At 36.8% G+C, this 14,230-nt stretch overlaps 1 long non-coding RNA gene across 1 annotated transcript in view; it reads left to right on the forward strand.

Annotated features, from left to right (window-relative positions):
• LOC129657178 (uncharacterized) overlaps positions 1-14,230 on the forward strand; it is a 92,327-nt gene that overhangs the window by 50,315 nt on the left and 27,782 nt on the right. Inside the window, exon 5 of the long non-coding RNA XR_008716583.1 lies at positions 11,232-11,314. This is a non-coding gene — a long non-coding RNA (uncharacterized LOC129657178). The remainder of the gene's footprint in view (positions 1-11,231; positions 11,315-14,230) is intronic.

Here is a 14,230-nt window from a genome sequence, read left to right on the forward strand (position 1 = left end):
TCTTCAGTCTTTACAAATGATGAACTATTAAATATAGCACATATGCAGATGAACCCAAATTCCCATGCACAAATCTCCATATAAAAATGAAAGTTACTTTTCAAAAGAATGATGGATGGCTGACTATTTATTATTCCTTGGTCCTCCTTTTCATGAACTACACCTATTTGTTACTCAGGCAATATGGTTAGGTTGGGACCTTGGTAATAGAACAGATCAAAATTAATTGGACTACATGGGAATTGAATGGAAGACCAACTTTGACCTCATTAGCACAATGTTGTAGTCAGCTAAGGTGGTCAAATCCAACAATCATGGGAACACTCGAAGGAAAAACTCATTTTAAGGGGAAATTGAGTGTATGGTTATCACAGTATTCAGCTCTGTAGATAGAAGATTAAAAATACAATTGTAAAAATATCAGAGAGCACATAATTAAGTTGGATTTTTAGCTCAGCATTGTTTCTGTTTCTCATTTTGTAGTCAGTGGTAAGAAGATGCTTAGGAAAGAACTACTAATTTGCCATGGTGTTATTAACAGACAGTCACATAGAATGATACAGTAGCTGTTAGAAAATGGTCACTCTATAAGCATCCTTGAAGTTATGCTAATTGTATGGTGCTCAGTGCAGTTCAGTTCAGTTGCTCAGTTGTGTCTGACTCTTTGAGACCCCATGGACTGCAGCATGCCAGGCTTCCCTGTCCATTACCAATACCCAGAGCCTATTCAAACTCATGTATATCACGTTGGTGGTGCCATCCAACCACCTCATCTCCTGTTGTCCCCCTCTCCTCCTGCCTTCAGTCTTTCCCAGCATTGGGGTCTTTTCCAATGAGTCGGTTCTTCACATCAGGTGGCCAAAGTATTGGAGTTTCAGCTTCAGCATCAGTCCTTCCAGTGAATATTCAGGACTGATTTCCTTTAGGATGGACTGGTTGGACCTCCTTGCAGTCCAAGGGACTCTCAAGAGTCTTCTCCAACACCACAGTTCAAAAGCATCAATTCTTTGGCACTCACCTTTCTTTATAGTCCAGTGCTCACATCCATACATGACTAGTGAAAAAACAATAGCTTTGGCTGGACGGACCTCAGTTGGCAAGGTAATGTCTCTGCTTTTTAATATGCTGTCTAGGTTGGTCATAACTTTTCTTCCAAGGAGCAAGCATTTTTTAATTTCATGGCTGGAGTCACCATCTGCAGTGATTTTGGATCCCCCCCAAAAAATGTCTGTCACCATTTCCACTGTTTCCCCATCTATCTGCCATGAAGTGATGGGACCAGATGCCATGATCTTAGTTTTCTGAATGTTGAGTTTTAAGCCAACTTTTTCACTCTCCTCTTTCACTTTCATCAAGAGACTCTTTAGTTATTCTTTGATTTCTGCCATAAGGGTGGTGCCATCCTCATATATGAAGTTATTGGTATTTCTCCCAGCAGTCTTGATTCCAGCTCATGCTTCATCCAGCCCAGCGTTTCTCATGATGTACTTTGCATATAAGTTAAATAGGTAGGGTGACAGTATATAGCCTTGACATATTCCTTTTCCTGTTTGGATCCAGTCTGTTGTTCCATGTCCATTTCTAACTGTTGCTTCTTGACCTGCATACAGATTTCTCAGGAGGCAGGTAAGGTGGTCTGGTATTCCCATCTCTTGAAGAATTTTTCACAGTTTGTTGTGATCTACACATTTAAAGGCTTTGGCATAGTCAATAAAGAAGAAGTGGATGTTTTTCTGGAAGTCCCTTGCTTATCCTATGATCCAGTGGATGTTGGCAGTTTGATCTCTAGTTTCTCTGCCTTTTCTAAATCGAGCTTGAACATCTGGAAGTTCACAGTTCATGTACTGTTGAAGCCTGGCTTGGGGAATTTTGAGCATTACTTTACTAGTGTGTGAGATGAGTGCAATTGTGCGGTAGTTTGAGCATCCTTTGGCATTGCCTTTCTTTGGGACTGGAATGAAAACTGACCTTTTCCAGTCCTGTGGCCACTGCTGAGTTTTCCAGATTTGCTGGCGTATTGAGTGCAGCACTTTCACAGCATCATCTTTTAGGATTTGAAATAGCTCAACTGGAATTCCATCACCGCCATAGCTTTGTTCATTGTGATGCTTCCTAAGGCCCCCTTGACTTCTCAGTCCAGGATGTCTGGCTCTACGTGAGTGATCACACCATCATGATTATCTGGGTCATGAAGATCTTTTTTGTATAATTCTTCTGTGTATTCCTGCCACCTCTTCTTAATGTCTTCTTCTTCTCTTAGGTCCATACCATTTCTGTCCTTTATTGTGCCCATCTTTGTATGAAATATTCCCGTGGTATCTCTAATTTTCTTGAAGTGATCTTTAGTCTTTCCCATTCTATTGTTTTCTTCTATTTCTTTACATTGATCGCTGAGGAAGTCTTTCTTATCTCTCTTTGCTATTCTTTGGAACTCTGCATTCAAATGGTTGTATCTTCCCTTTTCTCCATTGTCTTTAGCTTCTCTTCTTTTCATAGCTATTTGTAAGGCCTCCTCAGACAATCATTTTGCCTTTTTGTATTTCTCTTTCTTAGGGATGGTCTTGATCACTGCCTCCTGTACAATGTCATGAACCTCTGTCCATAGTTCTTCAGGAACTTTGTCTATCAGATCTAATCCCTTGAATCTGCTTGTCACTTCCACTGTATAAACATAAGGAATTTGATTTAGGTCATGCCTGAATGGTCTAGTGGTTTTCTCCACTTTCTTCAATTTAAGCCTGAATTTGGCAATAAGGAGTTCATGATCTGAGCTACAGTCAGCTCCCGGTCTTGTTTTTGCTGACTGTATGGAGCTTCTCCATCTTTGGCTGCAAAGAGCATCATCAATCTGATTTTCATATTGACCATCTGGTTATGTACATGTGTAGAGTCTTCTCTTGTGTTGTTGGAAGAGGTTATTCGCTATAACCAGTGCATTCTCTTGGGAAAACTCTGTTAACCTGTGCCTGCTTTGTTTTGTACTCCAAGGCCAAATTGGCCTGTTACTCCAGATAGCTCTTGACTTCCTACATTTGCATTCCAGTCCCCTATAATGAAGAGGACATCCTTTTTGGATGTTAGTTCTAGAAGGTCTTGTAGGTCTTCATACAACTTCAGCTTCTTCCAAAGTGGACATTCAGGGGTCCAGTGCAACTGTTGGAGACATGTAATAAGCTAATCTTTCTTGGGTGCAGTGACTGGATACTATAGCTACTATTGCTTGCCACTTAAGCAAAGAGACCATGTTCAATGAGAAGGTTAGGGCTAGGATTTCCAAAGCAATAGACTAGAGAGGCAGTGAAGGCAGTTTTTATTCAGGAACAGGGCACACATATATGATCGCCTGTGGGATATTATCTCTCTGGCCACTTTTGTAGATGCAAGAAATAGCATTAGTGCAAAACAATCAAAGGACAACTCTCTATGTAGTTCTTTAAAATTTTTTATTGAAATATATTGTTGATTTACAATACTGTGTTAGTTTCAGGTATATCAGTTCAGTTCGGTTGCTCAGTCATGTCCGATTCTTTGCGACCCCATGAATCGCAGCACGCCAGGCCTCCCTGTCCATCACCAACTCCTGGAGTTCACTCAGACTCACATCCATCGAGTCAATAATGCCATCCAGCCATCTCATCCTCTGTCGTCCCCTTCTCCTCCTGCCCCCAATCCTTCCCAGCATCAGAGTCTTTTCCAACGAGTCAACTCTTCCCATGAGATGACCAAAGTACTGGAGTTTCAGCTTCAGCATCATTCCCTCCAAAGAAATCCCAGGGCTGATCTCCTTCAGAATGGACTGGTTGGATCTCCTTGCAGTCCCAGGGACTCTCAAGAGTCTTCTCCAACACCACAGTTCAAAGGCATCAATTCTTCAGCGCTCAGCTTTCTTTGCAGTCCAACTCTCACATCCATACATGACCACTGGAAAAACCATAGCCTTGACTAGACGGACCTTTGTTGGCAAAGTAATGTCTCTGCTTTTGAATATGCTATCTAGGTTGGTCATAACTTTCCTTCCAAGGAGTAAGTGTCTTTTAATTTCATGGCTGCAGTCACCATCTGCAGTGATTTTGGAGCCCCCCCAAATAAAGTCTGACACTGTTTCCACTGTTTCACCATCTATTTCCCATGAAGTGATGGGACTGGATGCCATGATCTTTTTCTGAGTGTTGAGCTTTAGGCCAACTTTTTCAGTCTCCACTTTCACTTTCCTCAAGAGGCTTTTGAGTTCCTCTTCACTTTCTGCCATAAGGGTGGTGTCATCTGCATATCTGAGGTTATTGATATTTCTCTCGGCAATCTTGATTCCAGCTTGTGCTTCTTCCAGCCCAGTGTTTCTCATGATGTACTCTGCATACATATCTATATAGTTATAATTACACATATAATATAGTTATACATATATTATACACTCAGGTATATAGCAGAGTGTATAGTATAGGTATAACTGTATTATATGTGTAATTATAACTATATAGATATGCATCTATATATATATATTCTTTTTAGATTATTTTCCATTATATATTATTATAATGTATTAGGTATAGTTCCCTGGGCTATACAGTAGGTCTTTGTTGGTTATTTATTTTATATAAAGCATAAAATATGTAAAATATGTAAAATATAAAAGTAGTATATGTATATTTAATCCCAAACTCCTAATTTGTCTCTTCCACACTCCCTATATATTTCTGATCACATCTGAAAACCATTTTTCTCTTTAAACTAAAGACAAGGAGCTTAAATTTTTTCCTTCCCCCTTTCTCTTTGTTTCTCCTATTGTTCTCATTAAAGACATTTTCTTCACACTTGTTTTCCACAAATGATTTGATTGTTGAACTCTTTATTTTGTCTTGACCTTGAGTTTCTTGTTTGGTAGCTGTGAGTTTGTTTTAATGATACTCAGCTGGTACCAGACATTCCTGTTCCTAGTCTAGACTGAACTTTTGAATAAGGTATGATTTGAAGGGCAGCTCCTACAGCCCTCCAAATATTGTGTCCTTAAAATTAAATTGTTAGAGACTAATTAACTTATCTATTCGGTTATTATTAATTGAGCAACTAACACATGTTAAGTATTGTGATAGGTACTTAAAATTAAATGGTGTGCAAAAACAGACAAAATGTATTTCATAGCACTTGCAGTAATGCAATAGTAGTTATAACAATTATCTTTTGAATTTTGCACTTCTGAACTTAGAATGAGGATTTTAAAGTAAATATCTCCTGGACTAAATACCAAGACTCTAGCTGTTAGTGGTTTAGAGGGGATTTGACTTCAAGCTTAGAGGAAGGCTGTAGAAACAGCTTTAGACTTAGTCACTTGAGAGGCAGGACACAGGATAAGAGGAAATGCCATTTTGCTTACAGCACTGATGTGAGGAGGTGCAAAGCTGGTGAGGGTGTTCTGGGAACCAAGTTCATATATTGAGAGATAAGAGAAAGCTAGAGTCTTCATTCATTTGCCTTTCTTTGCTCATTATTATTCTGGAATGCATAGGAATTAGATGTCCGGGTTTCTAAAAATTCATCTCAGTTGCTCTGGTTTAGTCATTAACCTTGTTATCTGTGTTGCAGTTAATCTGCTATGGCTTTTCATGTTTTTATGTGTATTTCTCAAAATTGACAGTATGACTGTTTACATGTCATTAATGAATCCAGTAATCATGTATGGATGTGAGAGTTGGACTATAAAGAAAGCTGAGTGCTGAAGAATTGATGTTTTTGAACTGTGGTGTTGGAGAAGACTCTTTTGAGAGTCCCTTGGACTGCAAGGAGGTCCAACCAGTCCATCCTAAAGGAAATCAGTCCTGAATATTCACTGGAAGGACTGATGCTGAAGCTGAAACTCCAATACTTTGGCCACCTGATAGGAAGAACTGACTCTTTGGAAAAGACCCTGATGCTGGGAAAGATTGAAGTGGGGAGGAGAAGGGGACAACAGAAGATGAGATGGTTGGATGGCATCACCAACTTGATGGACATGAGTTGGAGTAGGCTCTGGGAGTTGGTAATAGACAGAGAAGCCTGGTGTCCTGCAGTCCATGGGGTTGCAAAGAGTCAGACATGACTAAGCAACTGAACTGAAACTGAATGAATATATTAGAAAACTATATGATGTTACCTTCCAAAGGGTATAAAATCATTATACTAAAAGGATTTGAATTAAATTTTTATTTTTTTAAAGTTATGAAAGTATGATAACACATTTACAAGAGACTCTGAAAATACAGAACTAGGTTACATATAGTCTTACTATATATTACAATTTTTTTAAGTAGATAAATTAAGATTTTTAACTGGGTTTCAATGTCAAACTCTCAAACAATAATAGAATGAATATACAAAGAAGTAGAAGGATATAAGAGACCTGAAAAGCTTTGTGAATCAATTCAACATAATTAAGATTTATACAATTTTCACACAGTGCTGGGTACAAATTCTTGGTATAGTCTGTATCCTTGATTGTATCCTTGAAGGATACAGTCAAGCTCCCATAGACTGTAAACTAGGAGACACTGGAATATACCCAGGGACATAAAGCAAGGTACAAACATTTCATGGTCTAAAGGTATTGAAATCATAGAGTCTGTTTTCTTATCACTGTGAAATTATGTTAGAAATCAATATAAAAATATATTTGAAAATAACTTGCCTATTTTCAAGCTCAATGTGACATTTACCAAGAGAGAGCTTCGACTTAGCCACCAAAAGCCTCAGTAAAATTAGACTGAAAAAAACAGAGTGATTGCAGAGAAGAAAACATTTATATGAGAAATTAGTATCCAATGAGAAATTAATATTAAAAATGGCCAGTGTGTGCGTTCCCAGTTGCTTCAGTCGTGTCTGACTCTTTGTGACCCTATGGATTGGAGCCAGCCAGGCTTCTCTCTCCTTGGGATTCTCCAGGCAAGAATACTGGAGTGGGTTGAGGTGCCCTCTTGCAGGCGATCTTCCTAACCCAGGGCCTGAACCCATGTCTTCTGCATTGCAGGCAGATTCTTTACTGCTAAGCCACCAGGGAAGCCCCAATGTTGTTTAAGATACTTCAAACAAAATCCTATATATTTGGAAGTTAAATGTCCACTTTTAAATAATGGCTGTGTCTAAGAAGCCATAACAAGGAAAATTAGAATATATTTGTAATAGAATAAAAATGAAAAGAGAATTTACCAGAGTTTGTTGCATGCAGCTGAGGGTGCTCACGGAGAAGGCAATGGCACCCCACTCCAGTACTCTTGCCTGGAAAATCCTATGGACGGAGGAGCCTGGAAGGCTGCAGTCCATAGGGTCACTGAAGGTCGGATACGACTGAGCGACTTCACTTTCACTTTTCACTTTCACGCATTGGAGAAGGCAATGGCAACCCACTCCAGTGTTCTTGCCTGGAGAATCCCAGGGATGGGGAGCCTGGTGGGCTGCTGTCTATGGGGTCGCACAAAGTCGGACACAACTGAAGTGACTTAGCAGCAGCAGCAGCAGCAGCAGCAGAGGCTGCTCAATGCAATTAAATACAATGTGGAGTCTTTAATAAAGTATGAAAGCAAATAATGGACACTAGCATACAATTTTGTGAAATTTGAACAAAGACTGTACTTTAGTTAATCCCTGGAGAAGGGAAGGGTTGCCTACGCCAATATTCTTGCCTGGAGAGTCCCATGGACAGAGGCTCCTGGTGGGCTACAGTCCATGGGGTCTCAAAGAGTCAGACATGACTGAGCAACTAACATACTTTCACAATAAAAGGATTTGAATTAGAGTTTGAAAAGCTATCAGTTTACTCATCATTCTTGATCCCAAGAGATGTTGTATGCTTACCTCAAATATTTACTTCTTTTTATGCCAATATCTAAATAAAGCAGAGGATAGAGAACCATATGTTCTGTATGTTCATCCAAATATTTTCATATGAGAACAACAGATTGTTTGCTCACTTTTATAAAAGCACAGTTGCTTGACATTATATATTCTTTTGATTAAGATTATATAACCTTAATAATATATTATCTTATTATATGATTTTGGAGCTTAACACAATTTATACTGTGTCCTACTAATTAAAATGGTTACTTCCTCTAATCTAAGGAGCAAGTACTCTGAATCCATTCACACTGATATTATAATCATAGTAAAGCTTAATAGTAATCCTTTGCCATATTCAAATTCAAGGCCTTCATCTCCAACTCATCTCATTCCACAAAACCCCTCTGGTTTGAAATTCTGCCTCTCTCCTTTCTCCCACATCTAATCAATGACTAGGTTTTGTCAACTGAACCACAGAAATGTTTCTCGTGCTCATCAATTCATGTCCATCATCTCTGACACTGCCTTTATGTCACTCCTTATTTCTTCTCAACCAGAAAATTGCAAACCTTCCACCCACTTCCTTTGTCTTCAGTGTACTTCTGTGAGCCTGACCCGTCTAGAGTTCAGCTCTGATTGTGACTTTTTCTAGCTGAAAAGATTTCAGGCACAGTGGAGATATTGACATCAGAATCAAGTCCAAGTATTGGGCTTGCATTTTTGGCCTTCTACAATCCAGCCACAAGTTATCTTTCCAGTGTTAGCTTCCATTACAAGCTCCCCTTCCTGTGTTTCCGTACTCGGTTCCAACCTAATGTCCAGAAATTTATCCACAAGATTCCTTCTGTCTGACATCCCTCTCCTGTACTGATCTTCAAATTCCTGACCCATTCTTCATAAATGCTACCTTCCAAGCATGTTTTCCCATCCTCCAGCCAGAAGACATTTCCTCTGTCTCTCTACATGTTGTATTGGAGTTGTTAAAGTTCCTCTCTTGTGTTAGTTGTATGTATTCATGCCTGTATTAACCAGATGAAGGTACGTAAAGCTGTCTTTATTGAATTCAATTTGATAATATCTTGTTGAGAATTTTTGCATTTATGCTTATGAGAAATATTGGTCTATAGTTTTCCTTTCTTGTAATGTCTTTCTCTGGTTTTGGTATTAGGGTAATGCTGATCTTAGAATGTGTTTGGAATGTATCTGCTTCTACTTTCTGGAAAAAATTATTCGAGTAGAGAGGATACTTCCAAATACCTAAAATGGAAGCTTAAGTTGTTGGTTCTAGATATTTCTTCTCTTCTAATGGCATGGTTAATTTCTCATAATGCATGTGAAAGTTATCATAAGACAACATATTTCTGAAGTTGGCAAGTGTACTTTGTTCTTCTTTGTATTCTCCCAGGGAAGAATCTACAAATCAGCATTTTCCAAATCTCAGTCATTCCCATTTTGTCTTCATATTTTTCCATAGTCTCGTGCCACTTATTATGATAATATTTTTAGAGAGCATCACTTTTTAAATAAACATCTTGAAATGGACTCTCTTAAGTACAACTAAGCTAAAAATGAAAATCTAACCTCGTAAATAAAGGTTGTCTTGAAAAATAAATATTAAACTATTAAAATGAAAATGTTGATGGATACTGTCTAAAGTCATCTCAAGTACCAACAGTGATCTTCATGGTATGCTTTTGGAAACACTAAAACAATTGTTAGTCAAAGAGGATGCAAATGTGTTTCAAAGTTCTTTCCAGTGTTTGGAAATTTTTTCACATAAAAGGTAACATACAGTGACTTTAAAAGAATGTTTGCTTTAATGTGAAGGGAAAAAGTATTTGATTTGTAGTCAGAAGACTTGGATTTAAGTGCTCTGTTTTTCTACTTGCTGCGTAATACAGAAAGTCATGTAGATCCTCATTGGTAGAATAAATGTTATCCACGTGACTGTGTTGTTAGATTTAAATAAGCTACCACCATGCTTTAAATTTTTCTTATTTTATGGAGATATGATTCTGAATACATATGCCTGTGTCTATGTCTATCCTATATAATGTAGAATTCAAGGTTTACCAGAGATCAATTATTTTAGCAATATTTGTGCAACTTTTTCTTTTGAAATACCCATTCAGAGTCATAGAGTTCTGAACTACCAAAGAAGATTCATATTAGTGAAAAATTTTAAATCAGAATTTATGGAGAAAAGAATTTGGAGGAATTTGTTAATTTGGAAAAATATTTCTCTTTGAGATTTCCTTAAAGGTTAAAAGACTTATTCTTTTTTCTGGGTGTTTACAGTTAGAGTATGATAGTGAATTGTATCTACTATTTTGATAAGTCAAGCCAATATGGCCTTATCCATTCTTTTTTCTATTTGTCAAGTTTCTTTCACTTATTCTTTTTTTTTTTATTGCCAAAATTTTCCAGACAGTTATTTCAGAATTGCATACAAACACGATGATGAACAATTGTTTGGTGCCATTGAAAAAAAATTTCCTAAAGGATTGTTTCACCCATTAAATGAATTATTGGTTTCTGAGCCACTATACTAAGTAGTTGGAATAAGAGCCAAAGTAAGTTAACAAATTGCTAATGAACCAAATGGGAGTACATCTTAAGATAAAATTTCTCTTAAGATACAGTTTCTTGAAGCATTTTATAAGGATTAAGTTTTTTAAAAAGCTACATTTGGGAAATGATTTAGTAAAGCAATGTTAGAAGCTTTGTGGTCACTGAAGCAAAGGGCTCAATCTTTGGATTCAATGGCAATCATAGTTTTTTTGTGGACACAGTCAAGTCTGTATTTTGAAGCATAAATAATGAATAAATAAATTTAATTTTTTACACAGCCTAATTTAATAGTGCATACACTTGACATGAATAGTAGATATAATCTGTCTACATAGATAATCAAAAGTCTGAAAACTACACTTTCAGTGAACATGTACCCTTTGAGCAATACTAATAATGAAGACTGGGAGCCAGGTCCTGTGATATTTATGCAACTGCTAAACTCTCACTGAAGTCAATGGGGCTTGCTTACGTAAGGGCTGCAAGCCTTAGCCTCCAGAGATTAAAGGGGGAAAAAAAATCCTTAAACTCTTTCAACATTAATATTGCCTGTAAGGAATCCAGCCATGATCTAAGCCATGGAGCTTTTTGAACCTAGCAAGTAGAAGGGTAAACAATAAACACCAGTTATTTTAAGAACGATCTAATCAGAGTTCAATGAGAAGCAATATTATATTTGATCTCTAAAGTATTAATACTTGTATATCATGGTTAGACATTTTTATGTAGCCCATTATCCAAACAATGGCTTACGTATGTGATATTTAATAAATCAAGGTTCCATGGCCATGGGACTGAGTGGGAGTGGAAATGAAGCACCTTCTCCCTCCATTTTTTTTTTTTTTCTTCCTCAGGTGCAATTCTGTGTTAATATAAGAGAAGTGTGGCCTTCCTTCTCATAGGACTAGAAGTGAGATAATCCCTGTGTAAGAAATCAGTAAGTACGGTCTGCTTAATCTAGTCCCAGTGTGAAACTGTTGACATTTGTTCTTTTTTCTCCCATTATGTGACTGGGCCTGTTTTGTGCTGGATTAGGCACAAATCTCCTATGCAGCACATTTGGCATGTTACTAGTAGTTTAACTTCATTAATAATGTATGAAGAAAATGTAATCCACGACAAGGAAGGAAAGAAAAGTATTTTTTTTTTTTTTTGCTTCTCTCAAATCCTTTGGAATGAGTAATTATTCAACATTTTATATTTGATGTTACATTGTACAATTGAACTCCAGTAATGATATTTAAAAAAGAAACTTTGGCAAATGAGGTCCCAAAACACACCTTTTAAAATTTTAAAGGTGATTTACCAATGGCCAGAGCTTGTTAAACATAGGAGGAAATTAAATATTTATTCAGCTTATTTCATTTTCAGGGTGATAAACACTCTTTCTGAGTCATCCCCAATAACAAGAATTTCCACCAGCAAAGTCATTATCAGACTATCAAGATAGGGGAGTGCTAAATAAGATGAGATCGTATAAACAAATAAGAACACATGCAGATTTGCATAGAATTGCAAAATGATCATTTCTGATTGAAATGTTTTTAGCTAAATGAGTTTGGCTTCTTCGAACAAAATTGTGCCCAAAGATAAGCCCCTCGCCGCTACTGCTGCTGTTACTGCTGTTTTTTTTATGTTTTCTAAGCTGCTTTTTAAAAGATGAAAATGGAACTATATTTGGAACAATGCTTTCTGTTTTTCCATACTATTGATATTTGTGGAAAGTCACAAAATGGCCCAAGGAAGCTAAGCTCACCCCAAGCAGTGGTCACTTACAAGTACTTTTGTACTCTGTACTCCTGTCACATTTGAGCGATCAGAGCAACAGCTGGGGAGACTTTCTCAACAAAGATGAGTGTCAGATAATCCTGATGAGATTCCACATCCAACATCTTTTGTAATTATGTCACATTCAGCTGTAATGGAATAATTCAAGCTGAAAGGACAAGCTTTGATCCTTTCTTAAACCTTTCCCTGTGGACTGGCTATCTAAAAGATTTAAAGATATTTCTGTTACAAGATCTAGTGTTTCCTCAGAGAAGTCATGCTCCTGAAGCATCGTGATCCACAAGAACAATATCAAGTTTGCCAAACGCATTTCTGAGAGCATCTTTTTCTGGGTGGGAGGGGTATATTGGATGAAGATGTCAATAATACATTATTCTTTCATTTTTATCAAGACTATCAAGATTCATTGTCTTATTCTGTCATCTTAACAGGCAGACAGAAAAGTCATTTAAATACATTGTGGAAACATGTCATTGCACATTTCAAGCATATGTGCAAATTCATGCCTATGGTTATGAAATTACACTTTAAGAAATAATAACCTAGTGAAATACTATAGTACAGAATTAAAAAATAAAAGGTCATTAGAATACTAACTAGTTTAAGCTCCAAACTTATTTATAGGAACTTTTGTGCAAAATATTGATATTTTGCTTTTATTAGACTTTTGCATTATACTAATCAAACTGACAAAGTTTTCAAGTTCTAATTTAATACAAGATTTTGTTTAATAATATAGATTAGTCATGTTAAAATCACATATTTTTGCTTATACTCATCCCATTTCTAAGTTATTTAAATTTTTTTTATGTTTCCTTCTTACGCTGTAATTGTTTTTTTCCAACTTTCTCTGTTTCTTTTTCCATCTTTCTCTGTTTCTTTTTCCTTTCTAATCTCAATTTTTTTTTTTCTGAGACTAAATTACTGACAACAGGAAAAGAATTGATAGGGAAGAAAATATAGACTTTCATTTTGGCTTGAAGAAAATTCTTACTAAAATAAAAAACAGTGTTAGAGAATAAGCTTTTTCTTTGAATGTCATTTTTTTTTAATTTTATTTTATTTTTAAACTTAACATAACTGTATTAGATTTGCCAAATATCAAAATGAATCCGCCACAGGTATACATGTGTTCCCCATCCTGAACCCTCCTCCCTCCTCCCTCCCCATTCCATCCCTCTGGGTCGTCCCAGTGCACCAGCCCCAAGCATCCAGTATCGTGCATCGAACCTGGACTGGCAACTCATTTCATACATGATATTTTACATGTTTCAATGCCATTCTCCCAAATCTTCCCACCCTCTCCCTCTCCCACAGAGTGCATAAGACTGTTCTATACATCAGTGTCTCTTTTGAATGTCATTTTTAAAGAATGACTTTATATAACTCATGATGATTTGACTGCTCTTTGATTTACTGAGCAAAGAAAAGATGATCAATGCATGAACATCCCCAAGTGAAAATCAACGTATGATTTGGTAGAAATGCAAAGAGGCTAATTGGCAGGACTAAGTGGTACAAATATTAAACAAATTTTGCCTGAACTAATGAAGTAACCTTTAATTCATGTATTAAAAGTCCTCTGAAAGATTGTCTTTTCCCACAGAGCGCTTCCTCTCTGCTCCCGTTAGAAATAACACATGATCCTATTGCTAAATGCAACGTGCTATGCCCTAAATAAAACATGCATGTCTTTAGTTTATACATTAATGTGTTTTTATTTTATGTATTTATATGTATATGTACACACATATGAAGAATAATTATAGATATGCTTTTATTTTGGTTAGGTCTTTAACTGTTTGTTTGATTTAAGCTTAACTTTCTCAAGTCTCATTATCATCACTTTGTCGATGAGGAAACCAAGTGGTTAGTGGACTTAGAAAGGTAGGAGACAAAACTGGGATAGAAACTGGAACTTCTATCTGTAAGTTTGACACACTTTCTGGAGAACTACAGTTTTAGTTTTCTTTTTCTGATTTGGTGGGTGGTATTGTGATAAGAATAAGTGATATGTAGCTATTCAAGACCATACATTTTCCCCCTTACATGTTACTTTTAATTT

The sequence above is a fragment of the Bubalus kerabau genome, chromosome 7 (assembly GCF_029407905.1).
Source record: "Bubalus kerabau isolate K-KA32 ecotype Philippines breed swamp buffalo chromosome 7, PCC_UOA_SB_1v2, whole genome shotgun sequence".
Classification (NCBI taxonomy): domain Eukaryota; kingdom Metazoa; phylum Chordata; class Mammalia; order Artiodactyla; family Bovidae; genus Bubalus; species Bubalus kerabau.